This window comes from Eurosta solidaginis, chromosome 5, assembly GCF_040869045.1.
Source record: "Eurosta solidaginis isolate ZX-2024a chromosome 5, ASM4086904v1, whole genome shotgun sequence".
Classification (NCBI taxonomy): Eukaryota; Metazoa; Arthropoda; class Insecta; order Diptera; family Tephritidae; genus Eurosta; species Eurosta solidaginis.
Window position 1 is genome coordinate 262,165,023 of NC_090323.1, and position 14,568 is coordinate 262,179,590.

The 14,568-nt window shown below is 33.8% G+C and overlaps 1 protein-coding gene across 2 annotated transcripts in view; it reads left to right on the top strand.

The window, feature by feature from the left end:
- Positions 1-14,568, top strand: part of mirr (mirror) — a 289,777-nt gene that overhangs the window by 201,861 nt on the left and 73,348 nt on the right. The window lies entirely within an intron of this gene.

The following is a 14,568-nucleotide window of genomic DNA, read 5'->3' on the forward strand; positions in this document are numbered from 1 at the left end:
GTTACTGTTATTCTCAAAAGTTGTGCTAAATTTCTTTATAAAACTTTAACTAATTTATTTAATGCGTCGCTACAAATAGGGAGTATTTTCTGGAATCTGGAAGAAATAATCTTTTATCATACATGTCGATAAAGTGGTAGTAAATCGTGTTTCATAAACTACATATTGAGGCATTACAAAGTATAGTGTCATACCTAAATTGCTCGAATCAGTTATTACAAATCTTTTGTCTTATTCGATCCCACCCCCCTCCCTCCCCCCCTGTAAATTAACCCATCTCATGGTTTTTGCAGTGGTTTATGCACTGTGTCTAATTTATTAGAATTTACTACGTATGTATGGATGCAAGAATACCCTACCAACTGACGTCATTTACACAGACTTTACTAAAATATTTGATAAAGTATCCCACTTGATTCTGTTGTCTAAACAAGATCGCATAGGCTTTCCACTTGTTTTCATGCATTGGATATCGTCCTACCTGGATGGTAGAGCACAAAAGTTGATCATTACGGGATGTTTGCTTCGCTTAGTAAATGTCACGTTTGGTGTGCCGTAAGATAGCAACCTTCCCACTGTTCTGACCTATTGCAGCTTTGCCGACGACGTAAATCTTTGTATGCGGACATATTACGTCTCCAAACTGATTTGAATACCTTTGTTATGTGGTGCGATGAGAGCAAAATGAAACCTAACCTAAAATAATTTAAGTCCATGCGCTTCACTAGAAGAGCTTTGCCAGTTCATAGCTACTCCATTGTTGACTACCAAATCCATTAGCTCAATTGAAGTGGAACAATGAATCCTAAAATAGATTTTAAGTCTCTTATTAAAAGTAGCTTATACCGAGCTAAAGGAATTTCAGCATTTGTTAAACGTTGGTCAAGTGAATTCATTGACCTCTGAATTATCAAAATGCTTTTTACCTCATTAGTTAGATCTGTTCTAGAATATGCTTCAGTTGTGTGAAAGCCGAATTATCGGATTTAGTGCGTTAAATTCGAATCGATTAAAAAACAATTTTTGCTTTACGCGTTGAGTGACTTACAATGGGATCGGTAAGGGAATCTCCCTTCCTACGATAATCGCTTACAGCTTATATCTACAATCGCCCGTATTACAGAGTGGCAGAGAGATGATGGTGTTTTTGATGGTAAAACTTACATGAGGTTTAATAAAAAGCTCGTTTTTGCTTGGGGAGGTTGTGTTCAACGTCCCCTTCTGGCCGTCGAAATAATTTTAGCCAATTTCTTAAGCGTGTGCAAATCAAATTTTGAAATACATAAACCTATTCGTTGTTTGTGTAAAATGAATATATTAATTGCCTTGAATAACTAAATCAATATTAAAGGTAGGTGAATTGAAAACGTACTTTCCAACCAACTAATTGGTGTTTGAAAGTTGTACTCTGCTGCTTGAAATCCCGTCCATTCCGACAGCATCATTGATAATTGTAGACCAACATCAAAGAGCTTTGTAGAAAACTAGAAGCGGAAGGTAAAGTGTGCTTTCCAAACCACAGTAAACTTTGTCCGTCTCTCGATTATGACACTGTGTTGTTCGAAATCCCGTCCATTCCTACAACAAACTCAAAAATCATTTATATATATAATTATATATGTTAAATCCGGCATGTGAAGAATTTAAAACTATAATAAGAATAAGAGAAATTTGAAAACAAAATTTTCCAACCTTCCAAAAAGCTTAACATTGTTGCTCGGAGTTCCATCGATTTCAACACCATCAAAATTTAAAAAGTACACTGGGTATGGATGTAATGGCTACGCGTTGTCCCTATTTCATATATTTCATTAACACGAATCGCCATTTCGAAGCTAAACGCCAGTTATAAACTGCTTTTTGAACACGAATCGTATAACGCGATAAGGATACTGACTTTTGTTGAAATCAAAACTTTAAGCAATTTTTTTCTAAGACGGCGTAGTCATCAGCCGATTTTGCGCAAGACCCATACTTTAGCTAAATTGAAAAGTTATATCAACGGCTTTTGAAACGACTTGCAAAACTTTTCTATTTTATTATATTAAATGTGGGTGGTGCCACGCCCATTATACAAAATTTGATTAAATAAATTTTTAGTGTCATAAAGTTGATTCACTCGCCAAGTCTCACCACCAGTTTTTTTTAATTTTCCGAAATTATCGATAATGCAAAAGTGGGCGTGGTTATAAACTGATTTCGACTATTGTCAATACCAATATGTTTTGAGTTCAAATAGCCTCTTGTAGCGAATTTCATGAAGGTATCTCAATTTTCGCGCAATTTATCATGTTCACGGAAGGACATACTGTTGGCTGGATATACAATTAGTAGTGGGTGTGGCTTTCAACCGATTTCGCCCATTTTTGCAAGCAACAGTTACTGTCATAAAGATAACAATGTTACCAAATTTCATTAAGATTGGTCGTTTTTTGTTCGCTTATGGCAAAAAATCATTATAGAGACTTAAATAAAAAGGGGCGAAGACACGCCCATTTAAAATTTTATTTTTAAATTCTAATACTTCGCTTCAACACGACACTACTGCAGTGTAATATCAAAATAGTTTACTAAAGATATTGAATTTCTTGTTAACATTATATATATATATATGTACTTAAATTTTTTGTTAAGTGGGCGTGGTCGTCAGCCGACTTTGGTTATTTTTACTCACTTAACATACAATCTAAAATACAACTTGCCTGCGAAATTTCTACATGAAATCTGCAAAGACCTTTTATTGAGGGTTTGCAAAATTTTCAAATTTTCATTTCTAATGCCGGCGGTGCAACGCCCATTTCCCAAATTTTCTCTAAGCTAACTAAATTCTCTGACTTATCAAGTCTCATCAGTTTATCTGTTTCTGGAATTGATCTATCGCTTTTTATCCATTTTTCGTAGTTTTCAATATCGAATAAGTGGGCATGGTTGGCACTTTCAGTATCCTTCTATTCCGCGTCCAGATAAGCCAGTGCATTTAATTTCACAGAGATGTCTCAACTTTTACTCAAACTTTGGGACACACAATAACAATATTTCGGATATCATCACTTACGAGCTATTACAGAATTGAAATAGTTAGTCGGTTTTACACTGCAGTTATTTATTTACTCATAAGCTGCACGTGTCATAGATAAAGATAAACTTCATGATTAATCAAAATAACCAATTGAATTCTAATTTTAACTATAATATTCTTGTGTACATACATATGTATGTATGTGTGTGTGCTCGCATCATTCCATCTCAAATCATATATACCCCGCAGTCAAATCAACTAGTTCAAAACTATTTCATAAATAAATAGTTTGCATATTAAGCCAACCATCTTTAAATAAACGTAGTTACGGTAGTTTAAAAACATACTGAAGAGCTACACAGGTCTTACACCGCAAGAAGTGACGCTAGGAAAATCACAAAATCGAGTTTGTTGTTCCTGAAATAATAGATATTCGGAATGATAGGATTATGGCTAGTTCAACGTAGAGATACTGTTGGTCTTAAGTAAGCAATAATCTGTAAAATATTTGTGTTGAAAGAACTGGTTTAATTGATAGTTGGCGAACAACTGCCATTGCAAATGCATCAGCTGAGCCAAAGAAATCTCTATCATAACAACAGCGCTTACTGTTATTCTAATGTTGACGAAAATCTGTTATTTTAACAGTAGTGATTGTTAAGTTAACAGAGCTGTGATGTGATGAAATTTTGCTGATTTGATTTTTGACAAATGTAGTAAATTCAGAATCAACAATTTGTGTGACGTTCATCCAACAACAATTTGCGATGGAAAAAAATTTACAGAAGATTCGATTAAATTGAGCCGTAGTTCGGTTGTTTTTACCAGGGCCCGGGTCGTGTGTTAAGATTCGTATCGAAATCAAGTTTTCACTCAAACGTTAAATCAAAATACCTCTGAAATCTTGAATTCGAATAACGACATTTAGACTTCCCTTACTAGTTGGATTTATAATTTATCATAATTTGTATAAATAGTTTGGCAGTTTCATATTTATAAATTGAGTGAAGAATGGATTCCGATACGAATCGTAACACACGAGACGGGCCCTGGTTTTTTTTTATATTCCTAGGTTCAACAGTTGCTAGTTTGAAAAATTACAGCTAAACTTTAGTTGACTACTCAGTCTTATATCACATTTACACCGCACCAAATGCGTTATTTTGAGCGAAAAAGTCCAAAGTCGACGCATTTTCTCATACAAATCGTATTTCCGAAATGACTCATTTGAGAGCATTTTACTTTTTACCTGCAAACGCAATCTACGCTTCCGAACCACATACACTTTTGACATTTTCTTACTAAAAGAAGCCGACAAGAACACCGTGGTTAGATGACGTATAATTATCTTTGGGCTCTACCATAGTTATAAGTAGTAGTTTCTAAAGAAAAAATTGACAATCCTAACATAAACTGCTTTGTATTTTCGACATTTTTTTTACCGTACTATTGTTTAATCAATTATGTGGTGCGTTTTTTTTTGTGATGGATTGGTGTCCTCGCAATCGAGTATTGTTGGGAAGGTTTCGAGAGTAATTTGAAGCCAGTATAAATGAAATATTAGAGAACATTAGTGGTAATTTGCGACTAGTTTGTTTGACTATAGAGGGGTTTAAATATATATAGAACAATACAGATTTGTTGAGTTCCATACACACAATTTTTTTCTTATCGCTTTCGCTTTTGACTAATCTCGTTTTCGTCATACCCTATCTTCAACATTTGTACACAAAATATTTTCGACTACAATTGATCTTACAAGTAAATCAAATTTAAATGTCTACCAAATTCACGGGGCCATTCATGTCTACTACTCTTATTATCTGCCAAATTCTAATTTTAGTTGATGATATTTAATTTAACTATGTATTTGTATACTTAATTGCTATTTTGCAAATTCTATTATAAACAGAATTAGATTATTATGTTGATTTGTTTGTAGTTTGTTATATTTTTATAAACACGAATGTCGTAAATCAGCGAACGGTTCTTTGAGAGCGGCATTGCCGACTATACAGCCATTTATTCATATAATTTTTTATACCCAATCTCACAAAAAAATAATGGACCCTAATACTTTTCGGAGTAATATCAAAACTAATTTTGGTGTAATTTCAAACTTAGCACCAAAATAATGCAATGTCAAAAAATGTGGTGCAATTGTGCAGAATTACACTTTTCGGAGTGATATTAAGGCCCGGGTTTGAGTAGTTGGTTAAGCTAAGCTTAATCTAAGTTTGCTTAAACACTCCAGTTAAACTACTCAGCAGTTTTTCAGTCACAGTTTAAAGCCGCCTTTGGGGTTGGCTTTTTTGTGCGGCAACATTTTTTTTTTATTATCTAGATAATTTGTAGATACGACAACAGCTAGATTTTGTTTAACCAACAAATGTGGAAAAAAATTTCTCCAGTGAAATATATATGCAGTTTCGGGGGTGATGTTGTTGGATTCATTATTTAATTATTTTTAAACCAGATAGTTCTCGAGTTGATATCCAGCTTCATTCTCCAATCACTACCAACCTTTGACCGACGTCGTTAACATTTTACAATTATTATCCAACTTTCGAGAGATTTTTGAGAAATGTATCCACAGTTCTCAAATAAATATTCAACACATTCCTCCAGTTGATATCCTGCACTGGATATCGAGTTGAGGTGGAGTTGAAAAAAATGTTCAAGGTGGAACCACCAAAACCAACAGCTGTTTATTGTGAGAAATAAACACCTGATTGTTAGCAGTAATGAAGCGTAATTAATCAAAAATAAATTATATATATTTTATTTTATTTTTGTGAAAATATTGTAGTATGGAACTTTACATTTGAGTCCAGTTAGAGAACCACAAGTTGTTGATTACATTTTTTCAACTTAAGTAATAGCACTTTTTACTTAATAAAAAACTCCCGCTTTTGCTGAGTACGCTATGATTCTCGAGTTGAGACACTGTTTCGAAAAAACCCTCGTGATTTTAGAAGTATGCCTAGTTATCAACATGAGCTCGAATGGCACTCAAGCCCCAATGCTTGCTGGGTATATTCGACGCCATTTCGAACGAACGAAAATAACTGATAGGTTAACTAGAGGTTAGCACTGCAGGTCGGCCGTTTAAGGTCAGCTTAAACTTCAGTTAAAGTAGACTGAAAAACTGCATAATAAGTTTAAGCGTAGTTTGGTTGACAAAATGAGTTGAACTTGTACTGAAAAACCGGGCCTAAAACTAATTTCGGAGTCAACGCTGCTGCCCGTTATTGCGTAAGGGCAGATGCGAATAGCAAGCCGCGGTGGTGTGGCGGTAGGGTGATCTAAATATGGTTCAAGTTATTGAAGTACAACTAAATGTAGGAGCTGACCGTAAATGCCCTGGTACTGAGAGTGCTGACTCTAAAGAATATTTATATAACTGAAAAATTACCCATGGTGAAATTTGTTTACATTTCGAGGCTAACTCTCAAACTATTTGGGGTTATCATTCTGGAATTAAATAACAACGGATTCTTTTCGAGCGGCCCTAAACATTTCGTCAGTTCAATGGTATATCTCGTTCGGAAAAAACAATATCATTGAATTTTATTTGGGAATGGTCGCCTTGATGGGGTAGTGGCGTTCTCCACCTAATACACGGAAGGTACTGTGTTCAAGTACGAGCAAAGCACATCAAAAGTGTAAAAAGAAGTTTTTTAAATTAGAATTTAGTTTTTCTTAGCGGGATCGCTTCGCGGCAGTGGTTTGACAAACACTCCAATTATCTGCCTTCAGGGTACCGTTCGGTGTCGGCATAAAACATGTAGGTCCCGACTCGCATATTTGTAGGAAAAATTTAATAGAAGCAAAGAAAAGCTCGACCAAAAGCTCCTCGGAAATACATCAGTTTAAGTTTTTAATTTGTTTTTACGCCTATCGCAGGATTTTTTTCATAAAGAATACAACTCTGCTGAAAATGTATCGAAATATAATGCAAAGATATACCGATATTTGAATTTGATAGAAGAGCACTTTACCTTAATTTGTTTTAAAAACACCTCAACTTAATATTCGGTTGAAGATTGCTATATATGTATGTATATGGGGTTTTTTTCATCAAAATGCCTTTTCACAGCTAAACGTGTATTAAGTGTTCAGAGAAATTACAATTTTGACAAAAATTCTGACATAAGGCATTCATCACCCGAATTCATAGATAGGGTGCTTTCGAAAAAAATGATGAGATAGGACGCTTTGAAACAAAATTGCGTTAGAAGTATTTTTTCCAAAAGCATGTTGTGGTAATGCGTATTTGAAACGGCGAGAGAAAGTCGTCTACAAACGGTCATGCGCAGAATATGCGTGCATATATCTTGCCTCATTACTCGTTAATCAAAAACTAAACCACTAATACTACAGAGATTTTAATCTTAAAAACAGAGCCACAGTTTAAATTTTGATGGCCACTGATTTGTATTGAGAAAAAAAATGTACTACATAATGAGAAAAGGTAGTATGGTATGGAGAAAACGTGACTTACCTATTCTTTTATAATTTTTAAACGATTTTATTTAGCTTGACTTGACAGCCTGGTTGGCTGGCTGGCACGAATTTTGTAATTGAAATTAAAGTAACTTCCCGATAAGCTACAAGCTTGAAACTTGGAACATAGTTCAGAACCCGATGACAATGCAATAATAAGAAAAATATCGCCGCTAGGTGGCGCAAGGATCAAGATATTCACAAAAATCGTATTTGTCGTCCGATTTGGCTCATATTTGGAACACATAATACATACAAGTATAGAAAGCGACCTATGATGTCCGATTTGGCTCATATTTAGAACAAATATTACATACAGTCCGGTAGAAGTGACATCAAAATATTTTGGAGTTGGAGGAGGGGACAAGCATACGTGGCGCAGAGTCGAGTAAAGTCTTTGGAAGGATTATGTATTGAGGATTTAGATTGTAGCAAATTGTCAGGAAAGAGTCCTTGTAATAATGAATCACTAAATGAACTAAATAAAATGAGAAATAATAGGCAATTAAATAAAGACTAAAAACTTGAAAATAAAATAATTAAAAAAAAAAATTTTTAAGTTAAACGGTTTTATTGAAAACAATACTTACACGAAGTAATAATAATACTAAAAGCTACAAAATAATTAGGTAGATCCTAGGTATTAGTCATGACACTCCTCATCTAGGGCGTTGCTCAGACAATTAAATAAAATCGTTGGACGCGTCAAATTTTTATAGATAGTCATATGTATATAAGACCAACTGAACCTCAATCAGGTTTTGCTACGCCTCACATTTTTAGAATTTTCACGCGCCTAAAGCTTTTATTTAATTGTCTGATCAACGCCCTAGATTGATGAGGAGTGTAACTGACTAGTACCTAGGACCTACCTAATTATTTTTTAGCTTTTAATATTATTATTTCTTCATGCAAGTATTGTTTTCAATAAAACCGTTTAACTTAAAAATTTTTTAAAATTATTTTATATTTTTATCAATCCAAATAAAGAGTTCTCATTACAAATCTACTATTTGTTATTATAAATTACGTCTTTTCATTATTGGCTTGAAAAGTTGTAGTGTAGTACGAAATATCAAGTATAATTTAGGAGAGTTGTATCACAAAACATTATAGTTGATATATCACATTCTATCAATGAAATGCATGCCTAGATAGGCTCTAAAAAACCCTAAAAATTTTTAGCTCATAAAACGAAGCCGATGGCTTTTGCGGTATTCATAAACACTTGAAAAATAGCACGACTTGAAATTTTATGAGTTGAATTATAACTCAGACATAAATTTCCATTTATTAGGCTCATATTGCAGAATGCGTACATACAAATATTAAATTTATATATACATACATACGCACTTATTAACAATAAAATTCCTTGAAAATTATTCCAAGCAATTTCTGTTGCAAATAATTAAGTACATCAAAACATATGACAGTAAATAAACAAATGTGTAAATTATTGTATTACTTATTCGTTGATAATAACAAATGTCGAATGTTGTAAAATAACAGTAAATCGATAAGTGCATTATACATTTTATAAGTACTAGAAACAATAAATAACACATTATTTACATATCGTTTGAAATGCATGTGACATTTGTTGTATCCAACTTCAATTTCAAGAAAATCAAAACTATTTTCAAAAAGTTTTTTTTGGGGGCCTCCATGCTTTGTTGTTGCTCGTTTTTTGCCTTGATGACACTTATTAATGTTTATATTAACATTTTTTTCTTTAACTTGACTTGTTTCATGTGACAACTGAAAGTGTTTGATTTGTTATTATTTGTGATATTACAGCTCATGTTTTCACTGGTATTTATTTACTTATTTGCTGTACAATATGCACTTTATTTATTCTATAAATGATATCTTTTTATTTGTATATAGATATCTACATATGTATGTATGTTCATTTAAAAGTGTGTATAAGTGAAAATATTGTGCGACAAAATCGAGCGTTATGTGACTTTTCTAACCAATCATAATCAATAAGATACATGAACATAGACAAAGGGGAGAAAGTGAGTTTTAAAAAACGGTCCTATGAGAGATCTACACCTTTTCAAGTGTACTTCAGTAACCATGAAATGTTGTTCAGAAACGGTAAAACGTATTTCAGAATAATCATTTACAATTCAGAAACCGTTAATTGTACTCCAGAACAGTCAGTGGAAATTCCGAATTCGTACATTTCTTCAGCGTAGTCAAGCGTTATATGCAATTCATAAAAGTTAATTTCAATTTAAAAACCGTAAATTATACATCAAAATAGTGAATAGTACTTCAGAAACCGTAAATTCAGAACAGTCAATTGAACTTCAGAATTAATGCATGCTGTTCAGAAGACAACTGTAAAGTGTTGTAGCGTTTTCGGCTTCCATACCAAAGGACCTACAATATCAGATTAAAGTGGAAAAGGTATAGATTTTTCTGTGCAAATTGCTTAAAAAATTGCACAGACCCCAATATGTATAAATTAGTATTGTTAACCAAGAACTGTAACTGATATATTAAAAAAAATTTGAAAATAGACTTTTTAACACAATTAATAAAAAATAGTTCAAAATCAGCACAATAAACGGCTTTCGTTTTATTTTTTTGCAAAATATTCCGATAGTTTCACAGTTCACTTTCAGTAAGAGAAACTTTTTTTTTTTTTTTAACTGAGATTTGGTACATCTTCAAACTTGATAGATGTCTATTTGCTCGTGAAAAAAATATTCCCCATTGTATGAGTCAACATCTAAAAATTGATTGGGCTACAAAACTGCATATTTAAAAATATCCAGAGAACTCCAAATAAAAAGTTCTAAATTTTCGTAAGACTTTCTCAAATTTTAAAATTTTTTCGAAAACGGTTTTGAAATTGATTTTACATAGTTCATTAAGTTTTTAAAGACCATTCTAATGTAGCTGTATCGTTAAAACTAATCTTAAGAAAATCTGATGATCTGCGATAACTTATATGACGTCCAAAAACTTCGATTATGCAACGCCGAGTTGCCTTATGCGCCGTACCGTCTACTTGTTTATAGCGGTGCCTTGCAGCCGATTTAAAGAAACGACATGGCGACTAGCCAAGTCCACTCTCTGCAATACTTAAACTCGCTCGAGTTTAAATTTTGTGAGCGTGAAGCTATAACCGGCAAATTTCATAGGCTTTTGTTTCGGGTGACGCACGCCTTATTTTCTGTTAAAACTTTTAGGTGTCAATCCCTGAATCCCGGCGCTATCTCGTTAACTTGAGGGAAGGGGTCCTTGGCTTGGATATCGGTATGCTAATTTGTTTTAGAGAACTTATCATGGTTGATAAAATGTAACTGAAAACTGCCAGAAGAATACTTTTTAACAAAGCTAGAAAAGAAGAAAAGGATCATATAAGTTGGATATTCGGAGAACACAGCGAGATAAGCAGCTATGATTCTTACAACTAGTTTAAGAAAAGTATGCCCTCGATGGCATTCTGCGGGCGGTATGCTGCCAGGAGTCCAGTTTCAGCCGAAAATTTAGCTCTTTTGTTTCAGTTCAGCTACAAAATTCTTAGAAGTATGAAGTACACCCCTTTGAAAGCTCTGAATTGCAAACAGTCATCTTAAGTGAATCACTGTTCGTACGAAAGTTGCATGTTTCAATAGTTATAAAGCAATCTCAAATATCAAGTAACTTTTACACCACTTTTAAACAACAGAAAAGTTGCGCCGTAATCGACTAGCTCACTGCCTTAAATATTTAGGCCCGGTTTTCCAGTACAAGTTCAACTCAGTTTGTCAGTTAAACTGGGATTAAAATTACTCTGCAGTTTTTCAGTCTACTTCAACTGAAGTTTAAGCTAAGCTTAAGCGGATGATATCTCTAGTTAACCTATCAGACATTTGAGTTCATTCCAAATGGGGTCGAATTTACCCAGCAAGCATTTGGGCTTGTGCACCATTAGAGCTCATGTTGATAACTAGGCATACTTCTAAAATCTCAAGGGTTGTTTCGAAACAGTGGCGCAATTCGAGAATCAAAGTGTACTCAGCAAAAGAGGGAATTTTTTATAAAGCAAAAATTATATAAAAATTAAAAAATTGAATTCCCAACTTTTGGTTCTCTAACTGGACTCGAATGTAAGATTCTACAGTATTTTCACGAAAATAAAATAAAATATATTTAATTTATTTTTGATTGATTACGCTTCATACCTGCTATCAACGATGTGTTTATTTCTCACAATAAACTGCTGTTGGTTTTGGGGATTTTGGTGATACTACCTTGGAGATTTCTTTCAACTTCACCTCAGGTCGATATGCAATGTAGGATATCAACTGGAGAAATGTGTTGAATATACATTTGGAAACTGTACATTTCTCAAAATCTCTCGAAACTGGGATAATAATTGGAAAATATTAATGACGTTGGCGAACAACTCGAAAAATTTTAATTTTACAAAATTTCTCAAAGATTGGTGGTGATTGGAGAATGAAGTTGGATATCAAATCGAGAACTATCTGGTTTAAGAATAATTAAATAATGATGTTGGATATCACTTCCGGTACTAGATATATTTCGCTGGTGAAATTGTTTTTCCATGTTTGTTGGGTAAACAATTGGATTTTGTTGCCGTATCTAAAAATTATCTAGATAATAAAAATCCAATGATGCTGCACAAAAAGCCTACCACAAAGGCAGCCTTAAACTGTGACTGAAAACCAGCTCACTAGTTTAACTGGAATTTAAATTTGACTAGAGTTTAAGCAAACTTAGTTTAAGCTTATCTTAACCAACTACTGAAAAACCGGGCCTTAGTTATACTTATACTACTTTGTCTACAAAGTTTTACGAATCTCGAAGGCACCTTATACACCATTTTATGAAAAGTTTTTAGAAAACAATAAAATCCCACTTGCCGCCCCTCTGGTCGCAAGCTGGCACCGCCCATGATTAGTGTTGCCATTTTGGAGAATTGTAAAACCTCAATGGTTTTCTTATTTTAGGAATGAAAAAAAAAAAAACATTTATAGCACTGATGAAATAACGGGATTACAAATTCAGTGGAAAAATATCTATCTCCAAAATTGGAAGAATGTGACTTCAGCATTAAGTTATTGTCTTGATTTTTAAACAGTATAACAGTATAATTCCAAAAGCTCGTCGATTTCGTGCTTACATTTCTCGTGCTGACAGTAATTAATGCTGAAGTTGAAAGAACGATTTCAAACATGAGTTTGATTAAAAGAAACACAGAAACAATATGAATTTATAGCGTTTTCTTTTCTGAAATAAATTGTTGCCTAAGTAAATGGTAAAGCTTTAACAGAGTTACTCCTACCCCAGAAAATTTTCAATATTTATAGTGGATGAAAAGCACTTGAATGGTTACCCCGTGTATTAGCTGATTTTCACAAACGCGCTGTCAATGATAATAAAAATTCATTAGCAATTATTTCCTTCATTTCAATTTTCTTCGCTAAAAATATGTGAAGTTACGAAAATAAATTGTCACGATCAGCTGGTTTAGCAGAGTTGCACTGACACAGCGCCATTTTATGCAGTAAAAGTGTAACGCAACAGTTTTCACAAAAGAACGAAATACCCCGTAAAGGCCTTACCTGGTTTTTAGAACAGAACAAAATATATTAACAACCCTTGCACGGCGTACAAAAAGCGCAACACTTTTGCCAGAAAAGAAAACGTTATTTATTACGTTGAATTCTCTGACAATAAGAAGTGGTCTTAGACGGCTGAATAAATGATGTCATGACTATGAAATAAACAATGATCTCTTAAAATTAATGAACACAAAAAATATTTATGAGTGTAGCAATAATAATAATTGATCTTCTGAAGACGAAATCATAGATTTTGAAGTCTAAAGCCTTTCATACATACATATCTCATCCCAACATAAACTTGAATATTGCCCACGTGTATTTTAATGGTGATTCGTACACCCGTAGAACGTTAAAAATTGAATAAAAAATTGGGAAAAATTTAGGGCTTTATTCTGTATTGCGAACGATAGCTCAAACGAACGATTCACCTACAAACGATTTCGTCTAGCAATGGTATTCTGTATCATTTTCTCTCGGCTTTTACGTTTCTTACTTTATCTCAAACAGGAAGGCGAAAGCAGTTGTCAATTGATATTTTGCATGGCGGCCGCCGTGGTGTGATGGTAGCGTGCTCCGCCTACAACACCGTATGCCCTGGATTCACTCCCCGGGCAAAGCAACATCAAAATTTTGGAAATAAGGTTTTTCAATTAGAAGAAAATTTTTCTAAGCGGGGTCGCCCCTCGGAAGTGTTTGACATGCGCTCCGGGTGTATTTATGCCATGAAGAGCTCTCAGTGAAAACTCATCTGCTTTGCAGATGACGTTCGGAGTCGGCATAAAACATGTAGTTCCCGACCGGCCAATTTGTAGGGAAAATCAAGAGGAGCACGACGTAAATTGGAAGAGAAGCTCGGCCTTAGATCTCTTCGGAGGTTATGGCGCCTCACATTTGTTTTATTTCTTTTTAACATAGTGCATAGTGCACACACAGCGATTCGTCTCTGAGGTGAAACGAATGCTCGTTTCGTGATAGAGAGGAAGGCCTTAAATTAATTTTCATCGGCCAACATTTTGGCAAGGCGTATTTTTGGCGAACTTATAGCCGTGCCGTCATCGTAGCAGTGTGAAAAATACTGCTTACTTTTTAACGATACCTTACCGCCAAATGGCAAAACAAAAGTTAAAAAACCGTATTTTTGTTATTTAAAAATATAAAATGAACTATAAAAACAGTATTATTTATGTAACTCTCTTGTAACTTTTTTTTTTTGAGTTCACTGCACCTTTTTTTATAAATTTGTTTAAGTTTGATTTAAAATAAATGTGAAAACTTATATTGAAAAATATACATATACGTTTAGCTCTTTATGCTACGGGTTTTGGATTTTCTTGAAGAAGTTTAGCTCTTTCTAGCCCTTTTTTTTTCTAGATTCTAGCCTCAAAGTAATTTTTTTTCTGGCAACACTGCCCATGATGACAACGTTTTGTTTGTACATATAACAAA